The sequence below is a fragment of the Papaver somniferum genome, chromosome 1, assembly GCF_003573695.1.
Source record: "Papaver somniferum cultivar HN1 chromosome 1, ASM357369v1, whole genome shotgun sequence".
NCBI classification, from domain to species: Eukaryota; Viridiplantae; Streptophyta; class Magnoliopsida; order Ranunculales; family Papaveraceae; genus Papaver; species Papaver somniferum.
The window spans coordinates 34,343,857-34,356,385 of NC_039358.1; positions in this window are offsets into that span (position 1 = coordinate 34,343,857).

Sequence of the window (12,529 nt, forward strand, 5' to 3'; positions counted from 1 at the left end):
GCTTATCCTTATCTTTTGGGAAATTGAGTCTGAAACTCCAGTAGGTACTTTCCAGTTCAGTTTCTGTAGGATTGTCGTTATTGTCTTTTTAGTTTCTCTTTAGTGCTTCAAAATCCTTATTTTCTTTCGAAATTAAGGTCGCTCTTGTTGTTCTTTCGGGAATGACATCAAAGGGGGGAGAGTTCTTTTGAACTTGTGCTTAATGGTAATATCTTGCGGGGTGTGCGGCTGTGGAATTTTATAGGGGTTATCTTGTATCTTAAAACTCCTTGATGAATGCATTTAGCTTCGTCTTTATGATTGCATCTAAATTAAGTTGGTATGTATTTTTTCTTTTAGTCTATGAAATAACTCTTGTGGAAATTTCATTATGATCCCGTTCTTTTACCTTTGCCAATTTTATTGACAAAAATGGGGAGAAATAATGTAGTTCACAATACAAATACATATGGTTTTCGGATCATTGTGTAAGGGGGAGTGGTTTCCATGATCGAGATGGAGTATTGACTAAGGGGGAGTGTTACATATCACCATAGTATTATTGTTAAAGTTTTGATACAATTGGACTTTGATGTTACATAATAATACTATGACACTGTATAATAGTGATCAAGAATCTCGATTTCTCTCATTGTTATAGCTACGGATCTTCAACAACGGTGATGCTAAACTTACAACCTTTGGGATAATTGGAGTACTTGGAAGGACGAATATTTCAAGGAACGTTGAAGATTAGACTATGGAATAGGAGCCACTAAAGTTTATCTTTTTTGTATTCCATATGTATTAATAGCTTTGTCACTAAAATTGACAAAGGGGGAGATTGTTAGAGCATTACTCGGTCGACCTCGCATGCGTTGCTATATCAAGCATGTTTTTCAATGTTAGTGATCAAAACTATGAGTCTTGATTTCTAGTCTATTATAGTTAAGTCTCGGACTAGGATAGAAAAGTGTAGTTGAGCTCAAGGACTTCATGGATATTCATCATACAACGACGAATATCTACTCAAGGAACCGTGGAACTTCATCAACAAAAAGGTATGTGAAGACTTGAACTTATCTATCACTCAAAAGTCTATCTATTCTATTTCCTACTTCTTATGAGACAAAAAATCGTATGCTATATAGACTAGATCATACACATTTGACATTTCGAGCTGAGTATTCACTACTTATCTTTTTCTCGAAATCGTGTGTTGGTAAAGCGTTTCGCTTTGATCAAGTTTATCTTAACCTAGTGACGAAAGTCATGAAAAGTTTCAATTACTTTGAGAATTGCTCTGACGTGAAACGGTCTGTGAATAACGGCTATATAATGTCCTTTGAGAATGTCTCAATGATCGGAATGATAGTTTAGATTACATAACCATGTATTCATTAATTCAAAGTTTTCGAACTTTGTTGATTGAGAGAAACTGGAGGAATTGGCTTTGCCAATTCCGCGAACTGACGGAAGTTCTGTTGCCGAGAATTTCTGCTGGGATTTTCCAAAAACTCGTTTGCATGTTTCGTCCGCGAACTGGCGGAAGTCTCTTTGCCGAGATTTTCTGCTGAGTTTGGAAAACTCTGCCGGTTGCCTTAAGTCCGCGAACTTGTTTGTGAGCTTAAGTGGTTATGATATAAAGAAGTGCTTTGAACATGAAACTTAAATTACTAAGGAATGCTTTATGCAAACCGTGGCTATAAAGTTCATGAGCCGATTCATCGAATCGAATCATCTTTGTTTCAATTGTGTCTTGTGTAGTTACATAAGATCTCATAGCAATTGAACAACTCTCCAACTAGTTCATTTGAGTCAATTGAACTAGTTATGGTGAAGAAGAACTAGGTTAATATGAATTGCTCATATGGTTAACCTTTTGGGTTACTATGTTGAACCAACATACACGTACACGTTTGGGAACAGTTTTCACAAACTCAGTAAACGTCTACCCAAGTGTGTGTGACAAGCTAAGTTTTCGATCTAACGGTTGAGAAATATTAGCTTGAATCTAAATCAGGTTTTTATCTAACGGTGAATATGGATTGCTTTGTAACTAAGGAAAAACCCTGATTTGAAGATTATATATATGAGACATCTAGCATTGTGCAAAACTAATCCCCACACGTCTGTGTGATACTAGTGCCGCTCGCTAGAGTCGATTCTCCTTTAACCTTTGGTTTTCTTCTCTAAAACCAGGTTAACGACTTAAAGACTTCATTGGGATTGTGAAGCCAGACCGATACTACTTTTATCGTAGTTGTGTGATCTGATCTTGCATCTTCTATCGTAAGAGTACAATCTATTGATTGGCTTGAGATCGTGAGAGTTCTCTGATAGGAAAGATAAAGAAGTCACAAACATATTCGTCTCACTGTTTGTGATTACTCGACAAACCGCTTGTGTAGTCAAGAAGGATTGTTGAGACGTGATTGATTAATTTAGTCTGTTCTTCGGGAATATAAGACTGGATTATCCATTGGTTCCTGTTCACCTTGATTTTATATCTTAAGACAGAACAAAACCTAGGGTTTTTTTTGTGGGAGACAGATTTATCCTTTGATAGACTTTTCTGTGTGAGACAGATTTTTTTATTATCAAGTCTGCGATTTTGGGTTGCAGCAACTCTTATTTGTGGGTGAGATCAGCTAAGGGAATCAAGTGTGCAGTATCATGTTGGGATCAGAGGCGTAGGAGTACAACTGTAACTTGAATCGGTGGGAGACTGATTGGGGTTCAACTATAGTCCAGTCCGAAGTTAGCTTGTAGTAGTCTAGTGTCTGTAGCGTCTTAATACAGTGTGTATTCAATCTGGACTAGGTCCCATGGTTTTTCTACATTTGCGGTTTCCTCGTTAACAAAACTTCTGGTGTCTGTGTTAAATCTTTTCTGCATTATATTTTATATAATTGAAATAATACAGGTTGTGCGTTGAGATCATCAATTGGAAATCCAACCTTTGGTTGTTGATTGATATTGATTTATCCTTGGATATTGGTCTTTGATACCGTCCAAGTTAACTCTCTTTGATAAAGACTCGCAGATTTCCATTTGCTTGAGTAAAGATCAAATCGAGAGATTGAGATATAAACTCTTTGATATATATTTTTATTGATTGAGTCTAACTGTCTAGTTGATTCTCATAAAAAGTATATTGGAGTTTGTCCATACAGATTGCTAAGCGAAATATTGGGTGGTGTTGTTAGACCCCCGCTTTTTCATTAATACTATGTATATCTAGAGTGTTCATGCTTAGCAGTTTTGTTTTCAATATGCACGACTTGAAAGATACGTTAGGGAATGAAACAGTTCAAGTCAAATATCACTAACCTCAAGTGGAAGGATGATGTTGTCGTTGTAGCTTCTTACTTCTTCAAGTCTTCGAAATACTTGTAATGTCTCATATCATAATAATTTCAAGCTAACCTATACGAAGTTGACTCTAGTACATAATCAAGCGACTCTTAAAATGAGTTTTGGTTCACTAAAATATGACAACCAAACTTGATATACCAACGCTTGGTGGGTTCAACCGAGTTATGCTCTAACACTAGCTAACTTAAGCATCAGAGGGTTTTTTGCAGGTACCTCCCCCCCACCCACCACCCGAAACACTGTTCACGCGGAGAGAAAGGTTGCAATTCGATTAACAACTTAATCATCATCAGATTTGTATTTGAGATAAAAATCTTTTACTGTACAAATATTGGCGTCGTGCTAGGGTATTTGGGAAAAGAGATATGGAAAGTGAAAAATACTAGAAACCCCTACTATATGGGTACAATATATAGAAACCCCACTAAATGGATCATCCACTGTCAACTCCATACTTTAAGAAAATGATATTATTAGGCCCAAAAAATCAAATTTTTTTTCAGATCTGGCCCATAATTAATTATTAGAAATTTTAATAATGACAACACTGCCCTTTAGTATTTATATCATTAGATATTTTCTTTTTCGGTTCATTTTATTTTTCACTTTCTCTCTCTCATTTTCCTTCCGCTCTCTCTCGGATGAAGAAACAGGCGAGAGACACAATTTCCTATTGAAATTTTCAGTGAAAATGAATTCAAAACCCAGATCCTGATTATCTAAACGTTAATTCAACATCAACATCACTTGTTCTTCGGAGATTCAATGAAAATCGATAGAAAATGAATGATAATCATCAGCAGCAGCAAATAAATCTGAAGATTCGCCTACGAATTGAACAGATACGCTTCGTTTTATCTTTAACGTTTCAATTCAATAAGTAGATTTAGTTATTTGATTTTTCATATTTATATTTCTGCAAAATCATTTTGTGATTTTGAAACCTTTTTAAAAGCTTGGTTTCAGCATAAATCTCTTATTGAAATCATAATTAGAGTTAGATCTGTTATAATCTCACCTTAATCCTACTGTTGAGAGTAAAATTTGGAAAAAACATTCAAGAAAAATTTCTAGGGTTCTTGAACAAAATTCGATAGATCTTTTAATTTTTTATCTCGATCGAAAATCGTTTTTCAGATTTGAAATCAGTGAATCATTATCTCATTTACCCATCAATTAGATAGGAATTCTATATACTTTGATTTTTGAACTGATTTTTGCTCACCTATAATGTTACATGTTCTTAAAAAAATGATTTTTAGTTCAATCTATATTTGATTTGGCTGTTCAAATTTAAACAACATGATGTAGTACGATTTCAAGATTTAGATTATATATGTAATCAAAATTTTGTGTCAATATCTTCTACATAGCATCAATTACTGGCAACGGTGATGTCAAATCCATAGAAACTAAAGCTGAAGAATAAAGAGATATGGAGGGAAAAGTTGGATCGGAAGTGATTGTACAGGTAAAATGAATTAGGTTACTAAATTATGGCTTTTGATTCAATTTTCAGTTCATATCTTGTGATGGTGAAAGTTTGAGCAGGTGGTGATGCTGGTAGTGGTACTGAAGCTAGAGAGTTGTTCATTGTGCTTCAATTTTCTCATTTTGATGATTATTCGCACATGTTTAACTTTCGTTTACACATCCAAATTGCATGTGTAGCTTGCGTCTACACATCCAAAATGCATGTGTAACTCTCAGTTACACTATTCAGATGCATCTGTAACTCCCAGTTACACTAGTCATATACATGTGTAACTCTTATTTATACTATTATTGTCTGTCTATTTTGGTTATAAACGATGTTACAGTAACATAGGATGTAACTAGTTGCAACATATTGGATTTGTTTTACATTTAAAGCTTTTGGTGACTACATATTGAATATGGCCTTGAGCGCTTGTGTCTGTGTAGTTGTTGAAGCAACTGATGGTGATGGTCATGTTAATTTCAGAGAGGATTTTTTATTTGGACCTAGTGGTGGTATTCGCAGGGTAATACAAGATGGGGAGAGAGATGGTGTTAATGTTTATGTTGTTTATGGTGTAAGTTATGTCTCATTAAGCTTATAGAGCTTCCCAAGGGAAACAATCCTGTGACAACTAAGCCTGGTCATTCATGTATTTCTTATTCTTCGTTGGGATTATCTATGTAACCCTTAATATATGGATGTGTAACTCCTAGTTAATAATTCATATGAATGTGTAACTTCTAGTTACACATGCATAGCATATGTAACTCTTATTTACACTAGTCACATACCTGTGTAATTTTGGTTCTAATTTTTGATAAACTGCTTTATTTGTTTTTGTGCAGTTTGGTTGATGTTTTGATTTTATTGTACGTGAGATAGGGGAATTGTTGCTGTAAATAGCATTGAAGCTTAGTTGGTGAAGATGCAGTTCTCAAGTGAATTGCAGGTGGTATGAGGATTGGTAATGGTTATGAACAGGCTGTTGTTGCTAATTACAGGTTATGGAGGTGTTGATTTCAGAGTATGAAAGTTCACTGAGAGCTGTAGGAGTGTGCAAGTGGTACAGATGCAGATTTGGCATTGGTTTGGAATGAACTGGTGTTGTTATTGCAGTGACATAGCTATGGTATGAATGGGAATAGCTCAGGTATGCACTGGTTGAAGAATCGGATGGGTTTGAGTTAATGATGCTCCGATAGATGTATGTTAGGAGTTAACATTACAGGTACTGGTGCAGCTGCAGTTAAGACAGTGGTAATGGAATAGAGGAAATTAAGATGTAAAGTAAGCTCTTTCAGGTATTGATCTCTCTTACAATTTGTCTTCATCATCGTGTTTGTTTGATGAGTTTCACAGTGATTGTTCTATATGCATAGTTAGGTGATTTCTTACGATTTAGATGTAAGACATTAGAGTCTTAGACATTTCTTTGCATTATAAAAACATGCCTGCATCCGCACATTAGTTTAGATGTATCCAAACATAAAAACTTTAAATTATAAACACTGAGGTCTTCGAACCATGTTAGTTTGATGCTCATATGGATATGATAAAAAGTCTACGTTTTTGTTTGTGCAAGCTCTTAAGGAATGGGATATCATGCATAGGTTTTACCTGTTTACGAACTTTTTCCTCCTTCTGTTTACATAGATTGTATGTGTAACTTCTGATTACATAGATTTTACCTGTTTACGAACTTTTGCCCCCTTTTGTGTAGTATTTGACTATATTTTTTTCCTGGAATATGCAGATTTGCTTGTTGTTATATTGCAGGTTTCAAATAACTTCATAAAAGCTAATTGCTTAAATGGGGTAATGGACTCGCTGGAATTGGAGTTGATGCTGAATACACAAATCAGATGCATGTGTAACTCTCAATTACACTAGATAGATGCATATGTAACTCTCAATTACACTAGACAGAAGCGTGTGTAACTTCTAGTTACACATGCTAAGAAATTATGATAAATGAATATTAAAGTAATACATGTATTTTTTGTATGCGTTCTTTTTGATGTCTATTTTTTTGATGTGTAACTTTGCACTACACATGTCATAAGGATGTGTAACTTCTGTTTACACATTCACACTATACTTTAATAATTTTTGGCATAGATTTAATAATTTTGGGCTTAAATTTAAATTTTATTTAATTTGGGGCTTGACAATATATAAAAGGGCATGGATGTCTTTTAATAACTCGGGGCCTAGATTTAAATTTCTTTTAATTAAGGGCCTCATATTATGGGTTATCCATGGGTTGGGCCTTAGCCTAATTTTCCCATATGGAAAAAGTGAAACAAACTGCACGGATTGTCGTTTCTGCTATAGCAATTCTTGACACCGCAAGAGATATGAAGCTGAAGGCATGAGAATCACTTAGTGATTGAAGAAGATGATCGAGGTACAGTTAGCACCCCAGGTGCTTACTAGAAATATAAGTTACGTTTGAGGTGAGGTGGATGTATATCTCCCGTGCGTTCAGTGAGGCGTAAAATATAAGTTGTGTTTGAGTGGGGAGAACTCATAAAGTGTGCCCGATGGTTTAGTGGGGCGAACTTATATAGTGCGCCTGATGGTGTACATCCAAAACAAACTATGTTTATACCTACGCCCCACAATTGATGAACCTTATATATGCGCTCGACCAAATTTATTCCTCCATCGTAGCGTAGCACCACGAATTAAACCAATTTCTTTTAGATTTTTTTGGTGTTTGCTATTCAGTTATGCTCGCACCAGTACAGTTGCTCTTACTAGCTAATTGGGCTAATTGGGCCTTACAAACTATACATATAAGCTTATGTGCTGAAATCCAGAAACGGTGGGAAAGTGAAATGGACAAGCCAGGTCAAGGAAAGGAGGTGCCACATCATCACCACCATGTCAGCAGAAAGGAATAACGGACGCGTGCCACGTCGGCAAAAAGAATAGCCAATAGTTTTGCTGTAATGACGTCATCGTGACGTCAACACCATTATAACATTGTTAAGTCTGCTAATGGGAAACAACGAGCCTGTCAATTAAGTTGTAACGATGTTATGACGTCGTTATAACACCCTTAAGTCTGTGTGTACATAGTAACTCCGCCAGCTATGTCATGACATCGTTATAATGCCGTCAGTCAGTTGCATGACATCATCTCTCTGGCATCAACATGACGTCAGTATAGATTCATCGCCCACCCAGCAGCATGACATCCCGGTCGTCTTCTCCAACGACGGCAGTAAGCATTTCCCGACGGTAGTAATCGTCCACAACAACGACAACACCAGCGGTAATGTCCGGAGGCCGTACCACTGTTCATACGGCCTCAGATTCTTACGCCCAATTTTCTTTCTACTGGGGATATTTCTACCCTGTCAGCTGAACCAAACGCAGCCGGCCAAGCCGAGCTGTCAGTTAAGCCAAGTCGTTGGCTTACTGGATATTTCCACCCAAGAAATTTGGACTGCAGGATGATTCCGCCCCACTTCGTGGGCTTAACCAATTACATCCATTTCTTGGGCTTGGTCATTTGTACCCATTTGCTTGGCTAATTCAATAAAGACTAAAGGAATGTTATAGAAATGTCTAGAGTCGGTAACGGAGGCGGGATTGAAAGTCAAGGTGGGATAAAATAACATTATGGGCTAAATAATGAAAAAGTGAATTTTGGCTGCATTTTAACAATTTGGGTCCCTCACTGTCTAGAGTACTTGTTGGTCATGTCACTTGGGGAATGTTTTGGAACGTTCCTAGAGACATACAAGGGAAGTTAACACAAGTAATGCTTATCTTGACACGTATAAATTTATGGGTTCACAATCCTAAAAGGTACGCAATGCTTTTTTACACAATTTCCTATGAAAAACTCTAGCTAACTTATGCATCAGAGCGTTTTTTGCAGGTGCCACCTCCTCCCCCAACATTGTTCACGTGGAGAGAAATGTTGCAGTTCGATCAACAATTTAATCATCATCAGATTCGTGTTTGAGGTAAAAATATTTTACTATACAAACAGTCTTCTTTTGTGTGTATTCTCTTCTCTTATACTTGCCAGAAATTTTTTTTTGACAGAGATTTGCCTGTAGAATATGAGGTCAAGCAACTGGTTCCTGGAGGACCAGACACTCTACACAACAATGGATTCCGGGTAACACAGTTGGTTCTTAGAGGACTAGACCCTCTCCACAATCATGTATTCGGCGCAAAATAGCTGGTTCTTGGAGGACCAGACCTCTGTAGAGCCATGGATTCGGTGTAAAACAACTAGTTCCTGGAGGACATGGCCCTCTACACAACCATGAGTTCGCGTAGAACAGCTGGTTCCTAAGGACCGGAACCTCTGCACAACCATGGATTCGGCGTAAAACAGCTAGTTCTTGGAGGACCAGACCTTCTGTACAACCATGGATTCAGCGTCAAACAACTGGTTTCTGGAGGACGAGACCCTCTTCATAGCAATGGATTCCGAATGAATTTTCATTTTCTGACATCTAGTCTTGATCCTCAACACTACTACTAATCGGAAACCCCAAGAATCTTAATATACCTTTTGAAACAAAATAAAAGTCCTGTTATTATGAGGGAAAGAATGGATTTGAGAGAGGAAAAAATTAGGCCAAATTCACGTCAAAGTTTGGTCAAAGCAAAACCTAGTCAAAATAAATATATTTTTGTTAAATTTCAATCCTACCATCGTCACTAAGCTACTGTTCTTATCTTCTCCCAAAAGCCCTAACTGTTTTCTATGAACAACCAGCTTAATTCTATGTCAAAGTTCACACAAAACTGTGATTTTCATCTCAATATTTTCTTGTTAGCTTTGGGTCAATCGAGATTCAGGTTTCAAATTCCTGATTTTAGAACTTTTACGGTACGAGTAACCACTGAAAATCAATTAATTTATGTGTGCACTATTATGATTTGATTAATTGAATAGTCTTATCACTAATCTTCATCGTTATATATCACTATTAAAGATATCATCAATTTCAAACTTATGCAGAGAGTTGTTCAATTGTTACAAGATCTAAAACCACCATTAAATATGTAAATGGGTTTGATGTCGAAATAGCCATTTGCACTTGTTGCGTCACTTGATTTCAATCTAAAATCTAGGTTACGTTTATAAAAAACTTAAAAGTATTCAATCATCTTTGGCTAGTTCTGGTGTTTTTGTAGGGAAGAAGATGCGGTTTGAGATTTTTTTTTTGTTAATTAGGTGTTTGTTTGTTTTGCACACTTAATTTTAAGGACATTCTAGACATTTCATTTTGTTAGAGCATAGCTCGGTTGAACCCACCAAGCGTTGGTATGTCAGGTTTGGTTGTCATATTTTAGTGAACCAAAACTCATTTAAGAGTCGCTTGATTAAATGTACTAGAGTCAACTTCGTATAGGTTAGCTTGAAAGTATTAGGATATGGGACATTACAAGTATTGCGAAGACTTGAAGAAGTGAAGAAGTACGGAGCTACAACCACAACATCATCCTTCCACTTGAGGTTAGTGATATTTTACTTGAAATGTTTCATTCCCTAACCTATCTTTCAAGTCGTGCATATTGAAAACAAAACTGCGAAGTATGAACACTCTAGATAGACATAGTATTAAGGAATTCAATACGAGGTTTATTGCTTAACCATTAAACTTTGTAGATAAGACATCAACATAATCATATGAATGCTATTGTGATTATGTATGGGTATGAGGTGAGGATTTCATCCTAGGAAACAATGTTGTTACATGTGTTTTAAGGAATAAGTTCATGAACTTTTTTGTGAACCGAAAAGAAAATCGCCAGGCATTATTGAGGTTGTTCTTCATTGCATATCTTATGAATGACCAATATGTGTGATCAGTATAACCGCTCATGACTTGTTTGTGTTCTTGGTAAAACAATTCACATGAGGCCTGACTTTTGTATTGGTATGACTTTTATTAGTGAAACTGATCTTAAGTAATCACATGTTGGTATGATCGAGTTTGTGCAGTTTGTAAGGCCTAACACTGGGTAAAGGGGAACCGATTCTAGTAAGAGGTGCAACACGGCACAAAGGGGAATCGATCATTGTATGGGGTGCAACAAGGTTTATAGCAAAAAGGGGAACCGATCATATGGACATGTGCAACACGTTCTTAGGCAAAGGGGAACCGATCCTATGGACATGTGCAACACATATGAGTTAGATACCATATATATGTGGGGAACTGATCCTAGTACCTAGTCAACCGAGTTTTGGGAAGCTAGTGTGACTATGCACAGTACTCACATGGAGGTAGAACCGAAACTTGTTTTGGTAGAACCGTTAAGCCCGATTTGTGATTGATAATTTCTTAATCAATCACATAGCTCTTGAAAGTCAGATGAACCAATTCTAAACTTGTTTGGAAGTGTGGTAAATCGGTTTCAAGTGACTACGTATGAAAGAGGACTTACAAAGAAAGGATGTCGACACACTTTGAAAAACAAGAAGTGGTTGCAGACAAGTCTCTTGAGACATACTTTAACATTATGAACACTGAAGAAACCTCGGTGAACAACAAGAGCACCACTAGAGATTAAGTTATTTGTTGTAATACTTAATCAAGAAAAATAGACATCAATTTTTGATTTCTTTCATTGATTGTATTTAGTCTATTATGAATAAAAACTATTATGAATAAAGTTATTTGATTTATAATTTTTCTTGTGACAGTTTTTGATTTTCATAGCATGTGCTTGAATTTTTCTTTTATTGCTATGAATGTTTATGGGATGTTTTATTTCGGTTTCATTACCTTGATATTCGATCTCATAATATGGTGTGAACCCTTATGGTTTGGGTGACTTTTTGATTTAGCAGGATTAAGTTCTAGCCCATATTGGTAGGCTTTATCAAAGGATCATGAGGGGTTCTGATAGAAACAATATGTGAAAAACTCACAATATGTTGAATCGGTTTTGGTTTAACATAAAAGCATATGTGTTTCGCAGGTTTTCAACTTTTGCTTGCAATAGTTAAAAATCGGTTTTCAACCTTTCTCTGGTAAAGGTTGGTTGTTGTTATTCTTTTGTTTTGCATAAGGATGACAACATAATGGTATTTCGATATCAATTCTCCCTGGAAGAAGAAGACGCGATCATATTGGAGAAGTTGGATGCGAAATTGAGGTAGCAATCTTGTTAGTTAATTGTTTCCTGTTTAAGAATTGCCTAATGTTATTGCTTATATCTTTTTGCTTTTGCTTAACAAAATTTCGGTACAATTGATGCTTTTATTCCATTATATGTGTATGGATGTGTGTGTGATTCAATTGGTTCCGGTTAAGAAAAACTATTGTTATCTTACTTTGTTGTGTGGTATCAATCGTTTAGGCTTACGAAATTTTACGGTGCAATTGCAGTGCTTTAATGTTTATGTTGTTTCAACTGCTTCTGGTTGAGGTGAATAATTATGCAAGTTGATTTGTTTTGGTTTGTATGAATTATTTATGGCTTGACAAAAGAATATGTTGACGAGATGAGTTGTTTAGTCCAATTCGATTCCGGATAAGATAAATTAAGTTAATTCTGATCTTAGTTAGACTTATCAATGTGGAGATTTCGGTTATTCAAGTCTAATCGAATGCCTAAACAAAGAAATGCTAGTTAAATAACCTAGTATTTGGCTTGCTTAAAATTTAAAGGTCTGAGTTATATGGATAATTAAAACTTGATGAGAAA